This window comes from Thunnus albacares, chromosome 18, assembly GCF_914725855.1.
Source record: "Thunnus albacares chromosome 18, fThuAlb1.1, whole genome shotgun sequence".
In the NCBI taxonomy this organism is placed as follows: Eukaryota; Metazoa; Chordata; class Actinopteri; order Scombriformes; family Scombridae; genus Thunnus; species Thunnus albacares.
Genome location: NC_058123.1, coordinates 8,905,454 through 8,930,234, shown reverse-complemented (window position 1 = coordinate 8,930,234; position 24,781 = coordinate 8,905,454). Strand labels below are relative to the sequence as shown.

The window sequence follows — 24,781 nt, the reverse complement described above, 5'->3', positions numbered from 1 at the left end:
GAGGAGATGATAACTCCTGTCTTTGTTCAAGGATTGTCCCTAGTGTCAGATGTTGATGTCCTCCTTGATTGTCCTCCAGTGACACCAGTGCTTGTTGAATCATGTAATAGCACTCTCATTTCTCACAGCAGAATCAGGGTGCATTTGCCAAATTGTGTAACTTTCAAGCAACTTTCTGCCAACAATGGTGACTTTACATTACAATTGGCCAGAGTTTGTTTGCAGAGATGTAAAAAATTAAAAAGTTAAGTATTTTTGGTGCATTTTAAGCCTTTATTTTAGACAGTGGAGAGATGAACGTTGTATGTTGCAGTTCATAGTTGGCATCTCAACCCCTACAGGGGTGTAAAAGACTAGACAGCATTTCTCCCTCAAGAGCTCTTTTTTCATCCTGAACATAACTGCTTCCATCACTTTCAGGCTGTCCAACCAAGTGCAACATCAATACCTTTGAGAAGAGATTGTCCAAATGTGTGATCTGTTTCATCTCATTTGTTTGTCTAGCCCCTCTCTATAGACAGCAGGATTTTTGCTCCACCATCAAGTGTGATTACTCAGAAGTAGGAAAACCTCACTCACAATCCCAGTGACATTAGTAATAATGCAAATAACTAAACATCCAGCCTTTGAACATCTGGACATCTGGCCTCAACAGTATGTCATGTTGTTCACCTCATATGTTTAGATAAGGTCAGTTTTTGAAAAAGATGATCTTCTTCTATTAGGTTTCCTGATTTTCCTTTGTTTTTTCCCTTGACTCATCTTTGTGTCATATTCCATATTTATACATTTTTATCCTACATTGTTTGTTCCATCCTGTAGTAGTAATCATCTCCAGTGTTGTGTTCTTAGCAATTACTAATTGGGATAAGTGTTTTAGCTCTAGGTAACTTTATGCTCCAGTAATTTCAGAATATTTTGGGTGTTTGTGATGACAACAATATGAGGTTTTTCTACAGTTGCATTGAAGATAAACAGCTGATCTTGCAGAAATTGAGAGCTAAAGTAGTTAATAGGCAAACTGACCACCTGGACTTCTAGGATTTCTCCCAGCAGGCTGGAAACAGGGTCCAGCACATAAATACAGAAAGATAAAAAAGCTCCAGGCTTTTTGGTGTTCCTGCTGAGGAATGCATAATTTTAGTAAATAAAATAAAATAAAATATCCACCAAGGAAGAATCCACCACAAACCTCTCTGGACAGTTGTTTTCCTCTAGTAAATTCCATCATATGAGGTCAAAGATGAGCGTGCCTCCACATAACTACAACAGCAATCTGTAAGTTTTGTAGATTTTACTCTTATGCTATTAAATTCGCTGAGGTACACAAGGAGATAGATGAAGTGTGACAGTGCTCAATAAATGTTTACTGCACAGCAGGTCACATTGCAATGTATGGAGTCCAATACTGCACCCTTCTTCACAGAACAATGAACTATAGCTGACCTCTCATGACCTGGACCAAATACATTATATTAGAGGGCTGTATTGGATCACTCAGTGTGTATGTGTGTGTGTGTACCACTGTGTATGTATATGTGTGTGGACACTTGCATGAGGTTGACTGTGTTTTTGATCCTCTCTTATACCACACTGTGATGAAGTCTGAAACTGGGTGTGTTGAGGGCTGTGAGAAAACATATGTGTGTGTTTGTGTGTGTTTGTCTCTTGTGGGCAGCTTATAGGGTATTATCAGGAGTACATCAGTGATTCTGTATCTTTTTCTGGCCTCAACTGGTCTCTGCACCTACAGCCACCCTCAGACGACCTTCAGCATATCCCTGTGTGGCAGAAGCTTCCCTGGCGTAATGACAAAGTCTCACATGAATCCACACAGCTACACTCCTGGGAAAAACACAAAAGGAGTGAGAGAAACGGGAAACGAGGGAGGGAAAAAGTTGGACAGGGAGACAAATGGTAAGGTGAGACAGGTAAAGAAAAAATAGTTTGTATGTTCAAATATACAAAATAACTAACCAAATGACACTGTATTTTGTTTTGTGAATTTATTTTGGGAAATACATTTATTTCCATTCTTGGTGAGATTTAGATGAGAAGATTGATACCACTCATGCTGAAAATATTATGCTAGCACCAGCAGGTGATTAGCTTATCTTAGCGTGAAGGCTGGAAGCAGGGGGAAACAGCTAAAGGGGATGTTTATGCACATTTCCAGGTCTATATTTATGTTCTAGGGGTTTACTGGAATATCTTTGCATGATTTACAGTTCAGAAAACTCATTATGCAGCCTCTCTGCAGTCCCTCAGTTCAACCTCTGTCTTAAACAGGCCATTTTAGCTCCTGTCTCTTTAAGGCACCCCTCCTGATGAGCCCACTCTGTTCTGATTGGTCAGCTTCAGGAAGCTGCCCCTCTGTAGCAGTAGTTTAATTTCCCTTCTTTTTTTTACTGTTCTTTATTTGAAATACCAACTTCTTAAATACATTTGTTCATGTTCAAGCCAGAATCTGATCCAAAATTTTTGAGCGGACAACACAAACAACCCCTGGAACAACCTTAGCAACATACGCTAGGGAACGGACGGCCATTTGTGGGCATGCGCTAACAATCTGACTTGAATTCAGTGGGGAAGTAGAGGTAACTTTGCACACAAAGCATTCAGAGCAGGCTGCAGCCCTGGCTTTTGACTTGCAGTGAGCATTTTACATACTGTTTCGTGTTTTGATACTTTAACCTTGTTTAACATAGACGTCCGACAACATAATAGTAAATGACAGCTGCTGGTTCTAGCTTGTTATGTAGCATACAGATAGGAGAGTGGTATCAAATCTTTCATCTTACTAACAAGAAGCAAATAAGTGTATTTCCAAAAAACATTTAACTATTCCTTTAAAGATAGTATGACTTATCCCACGTGCAGACATTCGCCAAACATTGGCCAGTTTTGTTTTGTTTAAGTTTTGAGTGGCCGTAAATGTGTTTTTTCTTTTTTTTTTTAAAAATGGGAATCAATGACAGTTAACGTTTTGAGTTGTGGTTTGTGTGTCACAAATGTCTGCACATATAGGTTATTGTTAGCTATTGTGTAACACAAAAACAAAAAAAATGATATTTGCAAATCGCTGTAAAGGTCAAAACTGCACTGCACTATCAACCGGCTCTGTATGAGAGTAATAGCAGGTGAAATAATAAAGTGATTGAGTCATAACCATTCAGCTTGTAGCCTCAAGCTGGGTTTTCAGCATGATCTCCATTTGGACCACAATCCACCAGTCAGTCACACGGCTGCTAGTCATCAATTCTCTGATGGAGGGCTGTGCGGTCTACGAGACAAGCTATCATTTCACTCGGCTTCTAATGAAATGGGGTCACATGAGTGATGACAGACATGTTGGGGGGAAAAGATGTGTGACTGGGTTTGATACCACATTCTCTGCCAGCAATCAGCCTGCAATCAGACATGGTTGTCTGTCTCTCTCTCTCTCTCTCTCTCTCTCTCTCTCTGTGTGTGTGTGTGTGTGTATACGTCCAGGATTGTTGGAATCATTTGATGCTCCTTTCTACAGATAGGTTTATTATAACCTGGGTCTTATTTTCATAGTTTTCGTCATCATTCTTATCAGTTAATAATAAAATTGCATTAATCGAGTTAATTCTTGAGATCTGAGAATAAAGCAATATCGTTAAAAAGAAGTTTGGCAAGAAAGGAGCAGTCAGACAATCATACAGCTTCTAAACTAACCTCCAGGGGTTCGTGGAATAGTTTAGCAGAGAAAATGAAGGCAAATTATAGTTTCAGACAGTCCTCCTGGATCAACTTTGCTGCTGGTTTTGTGTGCACAAAATATTTTTGTGCAGTCAGGGATTAGTGACATTTCGAGTGTATTTACTTTCGGTTTTACCCACAAATAAAGTTTGTTAGACAACCTGATCAAACTGGCTTCTTTATAACCTGTGTGATTGTCTGACCATTTATGTCTCTTGTTTCCACTGTTGGATTTTGTTTTAAGCTGCGCAGACTTTATGATTTCATTAATCTTTAATAAAAAGCAATAAGCAATAACCCACACCATATTATTTAATCAGCCTTTCCGAACAACCAAATACAACTTCTATATTCACACTGTGCGCTTTGATAGACCAGTGATGTCATGACATAGATGCTCACACTAAATGTAAACAAACACAGACCACCCGGTTTTGTCCATTGACAAATCCAATAAAGTCTCACTCAGACAGGAGGGCAAAATGTTGAAAAAAGGAGAAAGCTGACATCATTTTGTGCAATTCTACTTGAAACACAGAGCAAGAAGAAAAAGAGAAACAAAATGTGGACCTGCAGATAGCTGTATATTTCACAGTGCGGTTCAGTTTTATTTCTATCACTGCACAGTATGTTTAATTCCGCTTCGATTATAACAAGCTCACCATAGTTTATAACCAATCGTTTCACAGCAGCCAAGTGGGAAAAAGAATTTTAGTAGCTTAATCAATGCAGTGTCTGCCCAGCATTAACAATTACTTTGGTGAGTACAATATTATTATGACCAATATGACCAATTCATCAAAACTATGAAAATAAGGTGCAAGAACCCAGATTTGTCTAGTAAGTCTTTCATCTACATCATACCAATTAATCCAGCTTGAAACAGAAAATGAACCCTCCCAACTATTCTCACTCTGCCAATAAATGCCTAGCAGACTTAGATAAGACTCCTGGCCTGGGCAACTTACTATTTGTATATGTTGCCACGAGCTAATGTTATTATACTATAACTTGTGTACTTCCCTGCAAGGCAATAGATGGCTGAACACAGTACTCTGCCTTGAGCTAATGAGGTCCCACCAGAGTCAGTGTGATCAACATTAAGACGTAAGGCAGCTGCATTACAATGCTCTCTGAGGAGATATAAGCTCTCCTCTCTGTCCTCCCTTTCTTCTTCTTCTCACCACCTCTCTCCACCGACTCCCCTCTCCTCCCTCCCTCTGTTTTTTCGTGTCCTCCTTTTTTTTTGTGAGCTCTTAATCAGCAAGCCTCTTGTCACTGTTACACTTTGTCTTTGTCATGGGATCCATTTGATGTAGTTATGCAGAATGAGATTCCACTACATCTGGGTCAATTTTCTGTCTGAAGATTAATTTTACATGAACCTATTTCTAGAGCTCCGCAACACACTTGTACATGCACGCAAGCAGATGTACAGACATGCAAGTTTCACACACACCTATTCATTATCCAACCAAGTCGACCATCCCCCTATCATGGAAAATGAATCAAGATGACAATGTGGGGAGCCACACACACACACAGACACAGACACACACACAAAGAGGGCATCCTCATTTTGCTGTTTTACCATGCAGGCAAGGAAAGAGGCAAAAGGCATCATGGTTATGATCCTCCAGGAGCAGAATAATCTGCTGAGAAGGGGGAAGTGGACGATTTGGATGTGTAGATAATTAAATCCTGGCCTGTGAGAGGACTAATGATGAGATTTTCTCAAAGCTGCTCGACCTTATCGTTTTCATCTGAGCCATGAAAACAGCACTGACTGCGAATCATGCCGGCGCTTTTATTCATCACTCAGCAGTTCACTCCCTGAGAGGAACTCTTCTGAGACCAGGGAAAGTCTAGATGTAACCCAGTATGAACCTGAAGCTCTGTCCCAAAGCCAAGGATAAAGATGGACCAGCTCGAACCGCCCCACTCAAATCAGACTCCAGGCCTAATTATGTGAGCATATGGCTTGTGTGCACTTTTGACACATTCCTTAAGATTGTGATGGGGTGGGAGGAGGGATGTTGCAAAATTCAGAGTTGGTTCTGACCATATGCAATTAGTTTTGGGAACAGGAAAGTCAGCAGCAGGAATCTGCATCTTCAGAACATATTTAATGATTATAACTTTTGCATTTTCCCTTTATTACATAGTCGAGAGGTTGCATTTGCTCAAGTTTCTCCTCTCATTTGTTTCACATACAAATGAAATGCAAAGGACTTGGTTCTATGCACAAGATTTACATCTAATGAGAGTAATTTTCAGTTCTTGGTCTTTTGTAGCTTTTATTCGAGGTTTTCATACTAACATAAAGCAAGTCATATTATCTTTAATGACACTCATAATGACACTCAAGGAAATATGAAAAAACACAATTTCCCCTTAAATGAGCCTTATTAGTAGATTAAATCCAACATGATGCCTTCGCTACATTCTGACATTTCTTTTATAACAAAATCCAAAGCTTCTCAGATAGACTGCTCCAAATCTGTTGTCTCAAATCTGTTTTTGTGGCTCAGTGGAGGATTAGGTTTCTTTTCCCTTTATTTCAGCCACAGGGAATGCCCTGTTGCTATTTCCTCACAACATTTTTAGATCGTGCTCAGTTCAGTTCGGCAATGTGATAGTGTGGGCTATCTTTATCTGGTTCCTCTGAGCTATTGATCTGCAACTTTGAAATGGTGGATGCATGACGAAGTGGTAATCTGCCATTGGCTGATCGATACCACAGTATTACATGATTCTTGGGGAAATTGTTTGTGGATGTGTCTTCTGTTTCCCCTTCTTTTCCAGCTATTAGAGCACATAAGTCTAGCACCAAGGGAGAGAGGTAATATTTTTACACACAACAGTTTTATCTCTGGCTGTACATTTTTGGAATATACTGTATGTACACTGGTGTGTTAAAAAAAAACCTAGCACTTAAAGTCTAAAGCCATGTTAGCAGTCTGTGAGGCTGTACTAAGGCACAGTGATGCTCACAGTGACATGCTAACATGCTGATGTTTAGCAGGGATAATCTTTACCTTATTCACCAACTACATTTAGCGTGTTAGCATGCCAAAACCCACCTGGACCTCACACTTTACCAGCTGTTTAGCACTAAACAGAAAGTACAGCTGATGGGAATACTGTTAGTTTCGACCCAGTCTCACATCAAAATGTGTAATAGTTACACTGGTCCACAGTGCAAACAGTTTCAAACAGTTTAGAGAACGATTTGAACCAAATACTATGCTTTTTTTTGGATATGTTAAGTATAAGTTTGTTTTCAAGTATCTACTTTCCGATAATATGTAGCTGTTCAAGATGGCAGTCAAAGGTTTGCAGGTGTTGTTGCTGATGCATGTACTGTAGTGTCATCTGTGTACATAGTTAATTTAGCATTTTTTAGTATGAGAGGTAAATTGTTGGTAAAAATGGAAAACATAAGTGGGCCCAGGCAGCTCCCTTGTGGAACTCCACATTCCACAGACACATTATCTGAGTAACTTCCATTAAAGAAGTCTCTCTGCAATCTATTTAGCAGATAACTTTCCATCCAGGCAGCTGCAGATGGTCTAAATCCATAACACTCATGTTTTTCAAGAAGAAGCTTGTGGTCAATAACATCAAATGCTGCCATAAAATCTAATAGGACTGCTCCACATATCATTTTGTTGCCCAGATCTCTGTGCCAGTTATCTGTCATTTGCGCTAGAACTGTGCATGTAAAATGTCACTTTCTGTAAGCATGTTAATACTGCTTTCTCAAACATCTTACTAAGTGCTTGGGTGTGCAATATAGTCTTCAGCCATTCTAATCAGTTTACCATCTATATTATCAATCTCTGGTTGTTTTTTCATTGCATGTTAACTACTTTTAATTCACTTAACTCAAGATGGAAGGGTTTATCCACCATATAATTTTTTACATTAAAAATCAATAAGCTGTCTGTCCCGTGTGATAATTCTCTCCTTATGCTTGACTGTAGAGCATAATATTGTTTCTTTTTCTTTCTTTCTAACTTTTGTGACATGTTACTGATATCCTCCAAGAAAGCTTCCTGAGAGAACCTCTTATAGGACCTTTAGTATACAACTCTTGGCTTGGCTTTGGGTACTTTTTCTTGCAATCACTACTACATTATGATCACTACAACCTATTGGAAATGATACAGCTTTGGTCTATAAATCAGCTTCACTCAAGGAAATATGAACGTGTTGACACCCTTGTTGTTAGTGCTTAATCTAGCTGGTTGTGTCACCATTTGTTTCTAACAGCATGCGTCAGTTATGGTAACCAGTTGATGTTTTAAGGGATAATTATATGATAGCCAGTTAATATTTAAGTCTCCTGTACAAATAACGTCTATATTCAATTCAAATACTTTATCCAACATCTCACCCATGGCTTCTCAATAATTATGGTTTGAGTTTGATGGCCTATAGCAGCAGCCCACTAAAATAGATTTAATATGAGGTAAGTTAACTTGAAGCAATAATACCTCAGTTTCATTACACACGATATCCTCTCTAACTTTCACAAGGATATGATTTTGAACATAAAAAGCTACACCGCCCCCATACATGGTCCTGTCCTTTCTGTACAGATTATACCCTTATATGTACAAAGCTTCATCATCAAATGTCTCATCCAAATGTGTTTCAGATAATGCAAAGATGTTAACTGTGTTTGAAAACAACAGATCAGTAATTTCATAGACTTTGTTCCTTAATCTACAAATATTCAAATGAGCAATCTTCAAGCTTTTCTTTGGAAGTAAAGCAGTAAAAGACTTGAGACCTGAAATGTATTTCCCATCCTAATTTCTCCTTTATATTCTCTGTGTGTTAGTGTATATTGTTCATGTCATCGGTTGGAGGTTCCCTTTCTTTTGCTTTAATGCTGTTTGTGGATGATAAGTTTGTCATACCGTAGAAAAGCAATGTCCCCACTTTCTCTGGCAGCCTTCATCTTAAGAAGCAGCTCCTTTCTCCTCTGCCAAACTGAATCAGGATAGTCCCCATTTATGAAAATGTTTTATTCCTTTTTTTTTGTGTTGCCAAAAACTCTGTGTCTGTCGTCAAGCCTCAGACACTTCACCATTGCAGGTCGAGGTCTACCAGGGATGCCATCTGCTGCTGTAGACACTTTTCCAGCCCATTGAACTCATTCTATCACAATGGTGTGGGGATCCAGGTCCAGTTTGTCCCTGTCCCTGCATGTCAGCACCTTCTCCTCTCATTCTGACCACCTTGTTCTCAGTCTCAGGAATACCATCAATAGTCACATTGTGACGCCTGGACTGACCATCAAGAATGTCCACTTTGGTATCCATCACAATCATTGATTCTGCCAGTTTGTGTATGTCAGCTTCATTTGATTTACAGTTCGATGACAGACTAGTACTGGCAGCTTTCAAGTCATCCACCTCCTTCTGTGAAAATTGGAGGCTGACTTTTAATTCCTGCAGCTTTTTCAAAATGGCATCCATTCTTGTGTTAGTCGTGTCCATGAAGGTGTGCACACAAATTTTGAAGTTGTTTTCTTGCCGTTGTAGCAGTACTTTATAAAAAGGCTTCCTGTTACTCAAGTAGTTTGCACACCTGTGCCTGTGAGATGTATTGTACATTGTCTTTTTATGTCTCCCTCCCACCAGCCACCTTGGCAGCTTGGGAGAGCCTTTTGCTGAAGGCCCCAACTGCACTGAGGGGAAAAAAGTCAGACTCAATCAGGTTTCAGTCACAATTTCACTTTTGTGTGTTGCAAAAACCCCCACTTGAAACCACTTGTGAAATTTTGGTGGAGAAAATAATAAGGATTGGGAAGATTTCTGGCAGATTATTTCCACAGGTTCTGCAGCACAGCAACACTCCCATCAATAATGTTCTTTGCAGGCACTGAGCTACTGTGCTTTTTCTTTCAATAATGTTTTTTGAGGCATCGAACTACTTTACTTTTTCTCAACATAAATAATCTAGATGCAGTATAATTTCTAGTTTGGCTGTACTAGATATTTGATATATTCAGTAGATATATCTTTTCCTAGAATTGGAAGTTGTAAATATTTAATCGAGAATACACTGAGGAGTTTCAGGGGTCGGTAAGTACCTTTATGTAATCAGATTTAAAAATATAATTGTTAAATGGGTGAAAATTGATTTAACCATATTTTACCCATATTTGACAGCACACATGACTACACTCACATGATAGCTGAGGTCAAGAGCTCTCTATAACACTTGGTCTCATGTCTGAAGCCCCTTCTGTTGCTGAATCATAAGCCTTCAAACATACACCAAGGCCAAGGTTCAAAGGTCATTATTTCAAAGAAGGAGCCACGTAGAATCTTCATACTGACATATTTTACCATCCAGGTTGAGACCTTTCCAATGATGTCTTTGGTTTAGCTCTACAATAATTTTTTGATTTTTTTCATTTCATGGACAACAGCCATCCCCAGGCCTAGTTTCATAGAGCAGTTTGAAGGCCCAATATATAAAATGAAGCTTTTTGTTTTTTTCTTTTTTAGTGGAAATTGTGACCAAAATGAGTCACCTTCAGAGATTACAGTACTGCTGACAATCTAAGGCATTACTACAGGCTTGGAGGAAGGCCTGAAGTGCTTGGGTTAGGGTTAAAAAGACCAACCCGTTCTCATTCCCAGGTCCTCAAATACCGATGTATGCATAGGCAACTATTAACACTATAACACAACCCTAAAAACTACTCAGCTCTGTAACCACTGACTCTCATGGTCTTCTCATGAATGCAAATAATCTCGCTTTTAATTAGACAAGCTTACATTAGTCATTTCTAGTTGACATTGTGAGTGTATGTGATGTGCTATTGTGTGTAGCTTTGTAGCTTTTGGTGTTTTTTGCTTTGTACTGTTTGTTGTTGTGCTATTATATGTTTTAATTGTGACCTGCCTAATGGACTGCAGATGAAAATTGGCTATAATCTAACTCTGGTGCAGTACATCAAATGGTAACATTTATGTTTAACACTGTACATGGTCCCAATAAATACATAAAATACAAAAATACATTTTGATGTGAGACTGGGTTGTAAGTTTTGCAGGTATTTGTTCATAACTCAAAGTATTGGACAAATTAAAATTGCAACCAAATGATGCGCTTGATAAAAAGTCACTAGAACCAACAAAAGTCAGTAGGCTTCATCCTCTGAACATTAATTTCTGTACAAAATTTCATGGAAATCTGTCTTGGGGGACCCAAAAATTCTCGGAATCCATTAATAGCACTTGAGTAGGGTGCTGTTATCAGATTCGCTTACAGCTTGGTGAAACTAAAATTGGGACTGAAAGAGAGAAGATTTGCCACTGTGGCAGAAATCCAGGAAGAAATGCAGGAGACTCTGGACACGATGACAAAAGATGACTACAGGAAATGTTTCCGGGAATGGGAGAAACGCTGGGACAAGTGTATCGCGTCTCAAGGACAGTACTTTGAGGGGAATTAAAAAAGCACTACTGAATGATAAACAATGACATTTTTTTTAAAACAAATCAGGGAATTTTTGGGTCCCCTCTTGTAGTTGTTGTAACATTTCAATCTAGACCAAAGTGGTGGACCAAACCTTTCCTTTCCTAGAGCAACACTGCTAGAATGGCAAAATAAAGCAAAAAAAAAAAAGCATTGATTTGAGTTCATATTCTGAATAGTAATATCCAACTTATATAAATTTTTAACTAATTTCTTGGACTTTGATGAGGTTTGTGTCAATACATCAAACTGCATGAGTGATGGAGCTAATAAATGGGAGAGCACTCAATATCTGAATAAATTATTAGAAAAATAATTGTTCAACAGGGATATTAAATGACCTTTGTAGTTCATTAACCCTAAACATGCAACGTATATAATCTTTAAAAAAGAATGAGTCCAACTCCAATAGGTAGAAAACATCCAAAAAATGCAATCCAGTTATTACACCGCTCCATCTGTCAGGCTGAAATGTTGAATAAATAACTTCACCTTGTGGTTGACCTATGAAATGATTATCAGGGTAAAGCTAATAGGTTAAAGCACTCTGAAAAGCAACACCATGCATTATTCACTGATTGCTTTACCATTGATTTATCAGTCAGGGGTAATGGAGAAAAAGATCCCTGGTTACTGCACAGAGGCTGGTTTGGTATGGCCATATAGCCCGTATGGAAAATGGATCTCCTCTTGAAACAGATGCTCAGTATGCAGAAGCTCAGCTGTGCAAACTCCACAGCCGAAAAAAAAAAAATCAATTGCATTCAAAACACTCCCCTTTGGTCTGCATGACTATAATTTAAGACATTTATCAGTGTTCTGCTGTGAAAGATGACTCCTCCTGTGCTGCCTTTTGAAATAAGCACATTAGAGTAAACTTGGTGACAACTGGCCTTTCAGATATAACTGTGACAGAGATAGTACTCAAACACATAGCAGTGATACCTGTATTTCTATAAATATAAAATAATTCACACCACACAGTCACATCACTCTTTCATAGAGTATTTACATTGCTGGAAGAGGTTTGGAAATAACTCTGGAATAGGAGGAATAATCTGTTATGGCATTGAAATGGCAGAACATTCACTCATGCTGCATACTTTCCTGAACAAACAGGCAGTAGCACCAACACACATAGGAAAAAATATGACATATCACCTTAGGCTTGTATGACTTCTAGTGTATTTAAACTTTGCGACACAGCTGCAGGACTCAGCCATGGATCCTTCTAGTTACAAAATGAGAGCTCTTTTGGGAAATTATCTTCTTTTTGTATTGTTTTGATTTGCAGAATTAATATAGTTGCTTGTTTGGTTTTAGTGATGTTAGTAAATCCAGCAGTATGCAATATCTAAGGGACAGTTTGAATGCTTTATAATTTCATCTCCTTACGATTAAATGGTACAAAGAATTAAAATATATGATCTAATAAGCAAATGATGCCATAAGCTGCCATGCTTGGTAAATGTACAAAATATGCAACGAATATTAAAGGAATACTTTGAGATTTGGGGAAATATGCTTATGCACTTTCTTGCTGAGAGTTAGATGAGAAGAGTGAGACCACTCTCATGTCTGTACACTAAAAAGTTAGAACCAGCAGACAATTATCTTAGCTTAGCTTAGCATAAAGACTGCCTGGCTTGAACAGTGCCTAACTCCCCATAAAACCACATCTTTAGTTTTACATTTATGTTTGTGTACAAATTAAACAAACAAAATATAACGTGTTAATTAGTGAGCTTTAGATGCTAGTTGCTGATTTTTTAAAAAACTTTGGACAAGCTAACTGTCGCACCCAGCTTTCTCTCTTTACGCTTCATATATTATACTTTAATCATTATTAAAAAATGTAATTAGGCCTACCTATTCTACTTTATGATGAGAGAATATGCAGTTTGCATTCATTTAATTAGTTGCAAAAAACACCTGAATGGCAATTATGTCGAACAAATCAGTTTGAAACTTTGTTGTTGAGCAAAAATGAACCACAAGCTTTTTAGGAAAACAATTGATAAAAATAATTAACTTTCACAACCTCTGCAGAAATATTCCACACAAAGTAATGAAGAGAGGACCTGAATTTAAAACATGGAAATGATAAGTATTCTTGAGTCCAAGTCTGGCTAGAGGCAAAAACTCATAAACAGGCAGCATTATTTTTATCCTAAAATTTGTATTTTGTGGCCTCAAAATAATCTTCTTGGTGTGAATCTCGGGCTACTATTGACTGTATAAGTAATCAATAGAAAAAGTTGTTTTCTTCACTGTGCAGCAACAGCTGTGAGAATATCAGCTGAGATTCCTTTTGCCTACAAATTTGTGGGTTGACATACGGTTGAGATAGAGGAAGGTTTGCTGTTTCATAACATAGATTCCTTTCAGAAATAACCTTCACAGAGGGTGAGGATACACTATTACACTAATTACTGCCCAGACGCCGTCAGTCGGGATGTTCATTATGTCTTTTGCAGAGAAGGGGGAACTGTTAGGGGGAGATAAGAGATAAACAGAGGTATTAAGGTGGTTGCAGCATGGGTAATGAGAAGCCTCACAACTCAATATCTGTTGCACTGTCACGAAGAGAAGCAAATCAAAAGGAGCAACAAATGTATAATATGCTCTGGTCATCTGTTACAGCAGAGGTGTGCTGTGTGTAGCGAAGAGGTGAGCTGGGACATCCATCAGTGATTCCATTAACATGGAAAAAGGTGATTGCGGATAATGTCAGCAGGGCTGGCACTATATGAGTGTGATACTGCATATTATTACTGTAACTTTATCAGAGAGGTCTTGTCCTAGATTCCATCCTCATATATATTTCCCCTTAATCTATCTTATTAAAATGAAGTGAGAATTAATTTGGAGCTGGAGAGGAAGTGAGATAATACATACAGAGAAGGGGTGAGGTGGGTAAAAAGAGCAGGTGAATATTGTATGGGAGTGGAGGTAGAATTGGTTAAACATGAAGAGGACACAGGTTCAGGGACAAATGACAAAAAGGAGAGGAATGAAAGAAAGAGTTAACAAGGGTAAACGGATGCAGAGAGAAGAGGATGTGAAGGAGAAAGAGAGAAGAGAAGATTAGAGATGGGTTGGCTATGTGATTTGTTCCAGCTGCGCTTGATCAATCTGTTCCAATAGCCAGTTGTGTGTGCGTGTGCAGTCAGGCATGTTTAACCGCTGTGGGGCCATCTTGCCGCTGTCTCTGTAAGCCAATAATAGGCGGAAATGTTCAATCAGTGCTTCTGCATCTCTCTTTCCTCGCACAAGTTGCAGCTTTGCCCTGAAGCCTCTAATATAGTCACTTTGAAGAGACTGTCTTTCCAAGAAAAACTACAGAATCAGTTGTTTAAGGAGTGCCCCAAACGACATGTTTACATTCAAGTGACAAAACCCTCCAGCAGCTGTACCAATTACGATGGAGGCAAAGGTGGAAACCAGGTGATGTTATTATAGAGTGACAAAGGGAGGATGCAGGGGTGGATGGATGGGTCAACAAAACACTGTGTTTAAACCACAATCATGATTGTCCCCTAACCTTAACTGCGTGGTTATTACTGTAACCAGGACAACAATGTTCCCAATGTTCTCTATAAACGAAGGAGTCATTTTAACCCCGACCATGACGTTTCTCGAAGTTTAAAGCAGCTATAATCAATATTTTTCACAATAACAATGTGTCAAATGAGTGCGATGTCAGAGGTGTCACTTGTAGTGATGTACCTACAGAGAATCATCAGCAACTCTGCAACGACCCTTGGCTTTATGGAGCTTTATAGCAAGTTTCATGTCATTGTTTAGCTGTCTGGCCTCCAACTTTACTGTTTCGGATCACTTTCACTGCTCTCATGTCTTTTCAGCTGCAGCAGGTAGCTGTTTTTGGAGGAAAAGCTCTAAAATCCCACTTAACACTACCTGCTCAGCACCAAATGGAAACTGCTGGATGTGTAAATAAGCATAAATTCATCATATTCAATTCAATTTTATTTATATAGCGCTGAATCACAACAAAAGTCATCTCAGGGCACTTTTCACATAGAGCAGGTCTAGACTGTACTCTTTAATTTACAGGGACCCAACAATTCCCCCATGAGCAAGCACTTGGCGACAGTGGTAAGGAAAAACTCCCCTTTAACAGGAAGAAACCTAAAGCAGAGCCCGGCTCTAGGTGGGCGGCAATCTGCTTTGACTGGTTGAACTTAAAAAGTGATGATATATCACACAATTTGTTTCCGATGCCCCCATGAGTGGCCAAAAAACATCTGTTAATGCAGGTTTAACAAAGTGCTTATTTTAACTCAAACCATGATCCTTCCTTAAACCTAACCAAAACCTTAACCATAGTGTATTCCAAAAGTAATTGTCATTTAATAGCATATTTTTTTTACATATGTTACAGACTTCCTAAAATAATTCTCCAGCTGTGATTATGACCCACCATGTGACCAAAGCTGATACTGAGTATGCTCAGATCCACTCATGCATTAGATGTATTGACACACAGATCGAAGACCAATGGTAGTAAAACAAGACCCTACCTGATTAGAGTATAATTTGGACCCAGGCTGACTAGGGTCCTTAGTCGGGTCAGCAGAAACCGAGAATTTCTGCTGAACTAGAGGTGAAGACATTTAGTACAATGTTCAAATTATAGTCTTTAGCTTCTACAAAAACAACAAAAGTTCAGGGAAGTCTCAAACAAACAATAAATTATCAACCGTTATCGCATAGCATTTCTAAGTATGCCATGACTTAATTCTTTAAGAAATAATAAAAATCAAATTAAACTGCTAGTTTTATATGTGTAACCGTACTGGTCGGTGTGGTTGACTTCATCTTTTGTCAATGAAGATAAAGTTGCGCCTATGACATGATTGGTCTGGACATGGTGTTTTCTGTGTATGTATGCTCCTTTCTTGTGGTATTTTTTATGCACCTGTGAGTAAATTATGTGAGGATTTAATGTCAGATAGAGCTGTGAAGTGGTACCACTCGATACGGTGTTGGCTACCAGTCTGCAAAGATGTTATCAGACAAGAACAGATATCTCTAGCCACCACCTCCTGCCAGTACAAGCAATATGTGCAAGAAAACCTTACTGCTCTTCCCAACCACACATCTCTGCTCAGCCACTAAGCAGCATTTCTGAACAGACAAGAATCACACTCAACTAAAAATCTACATCTGAAGTGTTGTCCTGCTCCTTCAGCTGCATTATCTCCATTTAATGTGTCACATGCATACATACATGTGTGCACATCACACAAGATATGTGCTGTGGCAAGACCCAGTTCCACTATCTACCATATCAGCAGTTTATTTTCATTGCTTTACTATTACGTTTTTGAGTGTAATTCGTTTTTCCTCCAAATGTTGTTTACCATTATGACTTTCTGCAGCAGAATAAAACACCATTTGACTTTCATATATTGTAATTGACCTTACATTAGGTCCCAGTTGGTAATACGTGTTTGGATTGTGGCTTTGTATTTTCTTGCCAGCTATTGTAAACACATTACTAGAGATTTGCCCAGGAGCCAGCTCTGCAGAAACTGTTTTGTTGTCTTGGAGAAGCAAATGGAAACAAGAGTAGTGTTCATTCTGTCAGTTTATGACAATATGATATAGATGCAATGCCGTTTTCTTAAAGTGAAATATGTAGTAAATTGTGACTCATCAAATTTATAATATGGATTGTGTTTTCAGGCAGGTAATATAAATGAAAAGCAGTTTTCCTGCTATAACATACAGCTCCTATCGTGGTTGCCACATTGCATCAAATTTATTATCAGCTTTTTCATGTCTGCAGTGGTTCTTTGCAAAATTAAAAACAAACCAAAAAAAAACACTATTTCAATAACTAATTAAAGCCAACTCATTTATCAGCTGCACAAACAAGCAGTTATTTCAGATTAGAGATTTATCATAATTACAATAAAGCAATGTGACTGTTGCAGCTTGATACCTCATCAGTTCTCAGCAGCCCTGAACGTTTTTACCTATCAGCACTCACATTAGCCGTGTAAAAGGACCAATGTGGTGCCGTAGATATGGGTGATTGTTGCTAGGGCTGAGCTCTGACTCGATATATTGAATGAGTGATTTTTCTGCACACCTAGTACATGTCAAGAGAATATGGCTTTTGTGGAGTAACAAGAAAATAGCTGATGCATAAGGTCTGTGCTTTTCTGAAAATGAGGATGTTCAGTCATTCAGAACTGAAGTTCCACATGTTAGATTTTTGATTGCCTACTGCCAGCGATACATTTCTCATGCACTGTATATAGGTGGCAACAAACAAAAATGTGATGCATAGGATTTACAGCCTATTTAGGTTTTGCTGTGAATAGGTTTTGTCGGATCAGCTTTTTGTTTCGGACCAATAAGAATAAAGGAAATTACAATCGCACACACACTCATCCACTGAACCCAGGATTTATGTTGATCACGTTCCTTGCTTATATCATGTAACAGCGTCTCTTGACTTTAAAATCCACTGTAGATTTATGGATAACAGCCCTTCTTAACCTCCTGACCCTTCCAACATGCAATGCTCCAGTAGGAGAGGGTGCAGTCAGGGGGAGGCGAAAGTCAGATCCGGGGTGGGGGGGGGGGTGGGGGTGAGCTGAAGAGATACAGCTGGATCATTGCATTGGCAACGGCGCTCTCTGCATCGATCAGAGAGCAGCTATAATAACCTTTCGAAAGCATGCTCCTAGCAAGGGAGAAGCTGGAAAAAAGACACCTGCCTGAGTCTGTCAATAGGCACCTAAATTATATTGTATGCAGCTATGAATAGACACAATCTTTAGGTTGTCTTATTGGTTTTGTTTTGAATTGTTGCAGTGAGAAGATGTAAATTAACTTGTGTAGGCGAGACATCTCCAGAGCAAGTTAAAGAAAGTAACTAACAAGCAAGGAAATAAATAAAACTAAATAAATACTTAACACTTACATTGAGATGTATTAACAAAAACCTTAAATGACAACAGAACACATGGTGGGAAATTGTAAAATAACATCAAGATGCGTGAAATGACAAGGGTAATACATTTGAATATAGTTGCGATGCAGCAGCTGATTTATAAATTCATTATTGATATGTTTCACATCCATCTTTGTTGCTTCGATATGCATGAACTGTTGCTCGCCTCGTTGCGTGCTTTCAATCAGGGCTCGCCTCTCCAGTATGTGGCTCATCAGGATGTTTACAGATGGTGCCAAAGCGGAAAAAAGAGCAAGGGAAATACAAAGAGAGGAAAAAGGAGAGAGATGATGAGAGAGATCTAAGACACAAAAGTGATATTAGAGGAACAAAGAGGATTTAAACCAAACACAAATGCATCAAAGCAGCGCATCAAAACAGTCCAAAAGCATAAGACAGAAGTAATGAAATTGTTTGTGGCCTGATATAGCACAGATCATCACTTAGATAAAAATAAGCCACAGTACTTGGAAAGGCTCAATACTAGTGTGAACTATTAAATATTAAAGGAACTTATTTAAAGTCTCCTAATTGCACTATAGTTAATTTCACGAGCAAAGCGAAAAGAAAAGCATACAAAGGAAAGCAAAGGACTCACAGTATGTAAATAGAGCATGAAGTACTATCAGAAATTGGTCAAATTGTTGGTTATGTTCCAGGAAGAACCATTATTTTCCTTTTAAAAGGAAACTAATGGTCAACTGCTCATTTACTAATGGACCCTGCCAACACACAAACAGAGAGGAGGGTGGGGGAGACACATTTTCATTTATGTCAGTGCTTTTTCACTGGCCAACCAGCCCTGTTTGAAGACACACAAGAGCCGTTTGGCAGGTCTCGACTCCAGACACTAGAAAAGAAAAAAAAACCCCAGGATGTTGCATGTGCCGTTTTGTTTTTCAGGCCAAAGCTTCTCCAAATTTGTCCGTGGGTAGATATAAATAACACAGCGCGGAGAGAGCAGCATGAACATCGTGAGGCTTGTTGCAGCTCTCGGCCAAAGCTCACATGAGACACAGTGCACACCAGAAATAAGAGAGAAAGAGAGAGAGACAAGATAGCAAATTACATTACAGGGAATACATTTCTCTTACGCCAGCAAATCTCTCTTTCCACCTCTCTCTCTTGCTCACGCAGTGTTAAAACAGCCAATTCTCTAATCAAAGCAATTTGCTGTGTGATTAAATATGAAATGCGATTAGACGCTGCTGAGAAAATGATGTGTCTGTGAATGTATGCCTACACACTTACCCAGCATGCGCATTTGCTTGCGTGCATATGCGCTCTTTTCATCAGCAGCCGTCCTCACTGGGATGATGATCTGGGAGAGATCGATAACCAATTGTAGTTTAGTGTGTGTTTGTGTGTGTGTGTGTGTGTGTGTGTACTGTACCTTTCTGTCTTTGTGTGTTCATAAATCCTGAGGCTGCTTGAAAAGTTCATCACTTACCTGCAGGAGAGCATATTTGATCAAATCTGAACGTTTCCAATGACAGAGATGACAAACTGAAGGTGAAGTAGAGTCAATAAATTGAGTTCATCATTCACACTGTGCCACTGTGTGTTTCGTAATTGATGACTGAATTGTTCATTTGCTGATGTTATGCTCAGGATGCCAAAAGTGCTTTTGCTTCAGTACTGTGGATAAAAGAGGCACTTTCCTTCACTTTGTTTTGAATGGAAGCTACATTCACATCATATGGGATAGATGGTAGTTTTAACAATTTAAGAAGGTCGTATGATTGCAGTGCCGGGTTATGTGAGGGTTAAAAATACTGTGCAATGAAAATATAGCACTATATTAATTAAATATGAGTTTAATTACATTGAGTGATGGACTTTAGCTGACATGAAGCATCCTTTTTGTTTATGTTTCAGGCACTGCTGTATTATTGAGCCTAAAAACCCGAAAATCTGAGTTTCCCTGACGCAATTACAACTTGAATTTTGATGCAGTACGTCGTCTCCACTATACATGTAGACAGTGCCCTATACTTCAGCAATACAAAACTTGGGTAGATTTTCAAAAACACAGACAGAGAAGATGTAGCCTGGCTGTGTGCTGTGTCTGCTGCTCTAAACATGAGTCGTGTCGTTGGCCAGCAGGTGGTCAGCTGGTATGGCGGGGTCTATTGAGGACTACTGAACACTGACAGGCTGGCGTCTCCAGATGGAAGTGACATCTAACAGTTGTCGCTTTTGTCCCTCAAGCTCATCTATCTTCACAGTCTCTCCATTCATGCATTTTATTTACCCAATTCTTTTTTATGTCTTTCTCATATCCCAGCCACCAACTATAATTAAAATGTATCTGTATATATCTCAAGTAACTATCTCTCATATAGAGGCTACTGAAAAATAAATAATTAGCGTAAATATGAAGTGTCAAAAGTATGCTTACAGAATACATCATCGTTTTGAGAAATACACTTAGGGCTAATTGTTTTCTTGTCAAGAATTTGATGAGAAGAGAGGCAGGTAGCGTACAGTGGGTTTAAGAGCTTCTTCACTGAAAACTGCTGCATCAAGAAATGAGATCATGAGACTAAACCAAAACAGTAAAGTTACAGGCTGCAAAACCATAGACTGTATAAAAATAATGGATGTAGCCACCGTGACGTCACCCAGTGGTTTGTGGACTCACGTTTTGAAGGCATTTTGACTGTCGCCTTCTTGGATTTTTGCAGCCAGAAGTGATGAGAAGTGACCATATTTGTACCAGAGGGTGGATAAGACCCTAATGCTAGCTGCTAGCTTGGTTAGCATGGTGCATTTAAAGTGTATTGTTAACTGTGATAATGCTAATGCTAATTTTCACTAGTGAAAAACGGGCTTAAAAAACATTAAAACAAAATATGCTTACCGAAAAAACAGAACATTTGACTCCTTAAAGGGTCTTGTAATACAACTAAATGCCAAACAAGACTTTTTGAGGGGAACAATATGTTACAATTAACTCTCATGAACTGAAAACACACTGAAATAGCGTTGGTAATGGCTATGCCTATACTCTTTGAATCTGGGGTTATGCCATGGTTACGTTACCTAACCAACGTTGTCGCCGTGGTAGCGACTTGTCAATCACAACTTAGCCATGCCCTAAAGCACACCCTGCTTTATTGTCACGTTTAAATTAAATGGGATTAAAAGGTAATAAATCAAATGAGAAGTAGGGTCATTTTCTCATAGACTTCCATTCAATCGGACTTCTTTTTGGAGCCAGTGGAGTCGCCCCCTGCTGGCCATTAGAGAGAAATCAGGTTTAAGGCACTTAAACTACCTGCTTGTGCAAAAAAAAACAAAAAAAAACAATGAGCTGAAAGATGCTGAAATGCTCCGTAGTGCTGAGGAGAACTGCAGAATTGGTCCATCACTACTAGCGACTCTATTCACATTACACATTTTTTCCAATGTTAATATAAAAATATGGAGTTGTGTACTGTAGCTTTAAGTTTATTAATTTCTCATTTTCACATACCAATTCAAGATCACAGTAAATATAATAGATATCTACACATACCTGTCTATCTATAATAGAAAAATATAATCACATTTATTGGCAATTGTGTCTGCTATTCACCTGGTTTGCATGTTGGAATATGGAAGGAAATCTACAAGAATATGGAGAAAACATGTGCAGTTATTTAGCTTGGGCCAGGATTCAAACCCAGGTTGCTTTTATTCTGAATCAATAGTGCAAATACCGAGCTACAAGGCAACATTAAGGAGAAGGAATATGGTGGGAAATAAAATACTGTAGGATATTGGAACAGTATGTCTTCCTAACTGTTTTAATAGCCACTATTTGCTATTAATTCCACAGTATTCCTTCTAACTTCACACCTACCACTTTCATCCCCACTCAGCATTTTTGCCCTCCTCTTCCCAACTCCTCCTCCTCCTCCTCCTCTTCCTCTCCCTTTCTTTCTCTTCCCCCCAAAAATCTGTATTTTTATTCCCCTCCAGTGGCGTTATTGCACTATCCACTCTAGGGGCCGCATATTAAACCTCGCCTCACGATCGATCTCAGATAAACACATTATGTTCCATCTCGAGCACAAAATGCAATTTTGATCCCACCATAATGACAGGGTACACAGGGACAAAGCAAAACTAACCATAGCTAACAAAACTCACCTCTGTTATATCCAAAAGGTTTAACACCATTTGGGTCACAGTTGTTAACATAGCCGGTGGTTTGCTTTCAAGACCCAGAAGACACTGAAATAATGATGCTCATGTTGATGCCAGTCCTAGTTTCACATATTTTATTTGTTTATTTATTTTATCCACATAGAAGGTGATGTGATGTAGAAGGTGCTTCATGTTAATTACCAAGCATGTGGCTTTAAAGGTTGGCCAAGAAGAGGGAGACCTCCATCCTCAAAGCCAGCTGGAACCTTGGAGTCAGATCAAACGCTTACTGGTTTCAGACGGTGGAAACATGGCCTTAGCTCGCCAGCATTAAGTCATTCTCAAATACATACAAACAAGCAATATGTGCCTTTCTGTGTGTATGTTTGTGTAATGCGCATCCATGTTTATGTATTCTGCCAAATATGACCATTTGACAGCTTAGTGAATATCCTAGGGTGATCTTTTGCAATACAAAGTTCACTTTCATCAGAATAGAGAGTGTTGTTCTTGCAATTTTGCAGACTCATGTATGTTGCTATATCCCCACCTCATGTGCATGGGTTTTGCAGACATGTGTGCATGTTGTTGTGATGGGTTTGTAAGCTGGTAGCACAGCCTGCATGCAGAAAGTGTTTGATCTGAATCCAAGGTTTGGGCTTCACTGTTGGCCATGATGATGCCGGTCTCTGTGCCCCCAGACCTTTCAATTAATAGACATAAACACACAAACAGATTCTACACAGATAGCAGCTGTTGATAGAATGTCTATAAAATGGATTCATGAACGAATTAGAACAATGCACAGTATATTTCCCTGTAAGTCTTTTAGGAGGTTGACAGCACGGCCCAGAGGAAGCCCCCCATTCCTATCATTTATAATCTATAGATTGCTGTGAGCAGAGCTTAATGACTGACCCTGATCCTTGCTCAGAGATCCTATCAGGCAACAGTTCGGTGGCTTAGACCCCATCACAGATGCTGCCTCAGAGGCTCCAGTTCTGGCCATATTATCTCAAAGAACATATTTGACTGGTCGAAGCTGGAAGATAACAGCAAAGTCGGAGACAAAGAATAAATCAAACGGGTTCAGTAGCAGATTTATCTGAAGCCATTTTGAATTAAATTCCAAGTCCTCAGGACCCCATGACAATCAATATTTCTTGCCCTTGCTGAAGGAGCTACAACAGAGACGGAAAGAGATATACTGTAGGGTGTGTTTGTGATACGGCGGTGACAGATTTAGAAAGATAAAAATACAGTGAAATTTGAGGTGGACTAAGACACAGACGAGATTTCTGGTAAGCTACAGCTTTCTGTCGGTCTCACCCTACTCCCCCCTACTCATGAGGGAATCCTGATACAGCATAAGAGATAATAGACGTGTAGAAGATGATGATTAAGTTTTTATTCAGTATATCCACATACAGAATATCCATAATCAGTTTACACTGTGGGGATTTATGGATTATTGTATGCTCACAATACTACTGTGACAATGACCACAATAATGATGGTCACAATATCACAATACATGTTTTTCAAAAAGTAGAAATCAAACATGCAACATGGAGTGCTTTCAGTTTCACCATGTTTTATAGACATAATGAAATGCGGTACATTCTTTGCATTTTAGCACACACATAGCAGCTTATACACATTTTTACATAACTTGTGTAAAACAGCATTAAACCTGCAAAAGGCAGAGCTGTCAGAAATAAACCTTGCAAAAGATAAGGCTAGCAATAATCAGTATTTTTCTTATTATCTCAAAAAAATAATAATGCCAATTTAACCAAAGCCTGATATATCTTATTCCCGTGAGCCATAGACTCCATCGTTGTCCAAAAATGAAAAACACATTGGTGAGACACACTGTTACACTGGGTGAAATGTTCCGTCATTACAATAAACATAGGCACTGTAGTTTATATTCACTTGCAGATGAAAGTCACAGATGAAAATAGTCTCCAACAAATGCTCTATTTACTCTTGTTTGAGTAACATTTGTGTCCAGCTGTTTAAGGAAATTACTTAGCCTTTTTGTGTAAACAGAACTATATATTTGTACGACATTTTTAAAGAGGTCTTCAGTAGGATTGAATGGGCTTGGGACTGAGTGTCACAGACTGGGTAGGGAAATCGGAAAGTTTTGTGTCAACAAAGGAGAACATATTGGTGGTCTAAGTAACTAATTATGTTTTTAAAGGACTACTTAAGTATAATTAATAGGTAGTTGTACTTTATCTAAATGTATAAATTTATACTCCTTTATACTTAGACTTTGTCATTTTGCATTTCAGAGGCAAGTGCTGAACTTTTTACTCCATGACATTTATTCAACAGCTTTAGTGACAAGTTACTTTGCATAGTAAGATTAACACATACAAAGTAGATTAAAAGATTCAACAAAGGCAGATAAAATAA

The 24,781-nt window shown here is 38.7% G+C and overlaps 1 long non-coding RNA gene across 1 annotated transcript; it reads right to left on the bottom strand.

The window, feature by feature from the left end:
• Positions 1–1,291: 1,291 nt before the first annotated feature.
• Positions 1,292–21,309, bottom strand: LOC122968660. Its single transcript, XR_006398862.1, has 4 exons — positions 21,084–21,309; positions 19,614–19,670; positions 19,472–19,541; positions 1,292–1,845 (listed from the first exon to the last, which is right to left on the bottom strand). It is a non-coding gene; the product is annotated as an uncharacterized LOC122968660 (long non-coding RNA).
• Between the last annotated feature and the right edge of the window lie 3,472 nt (positions 21,310–24,781).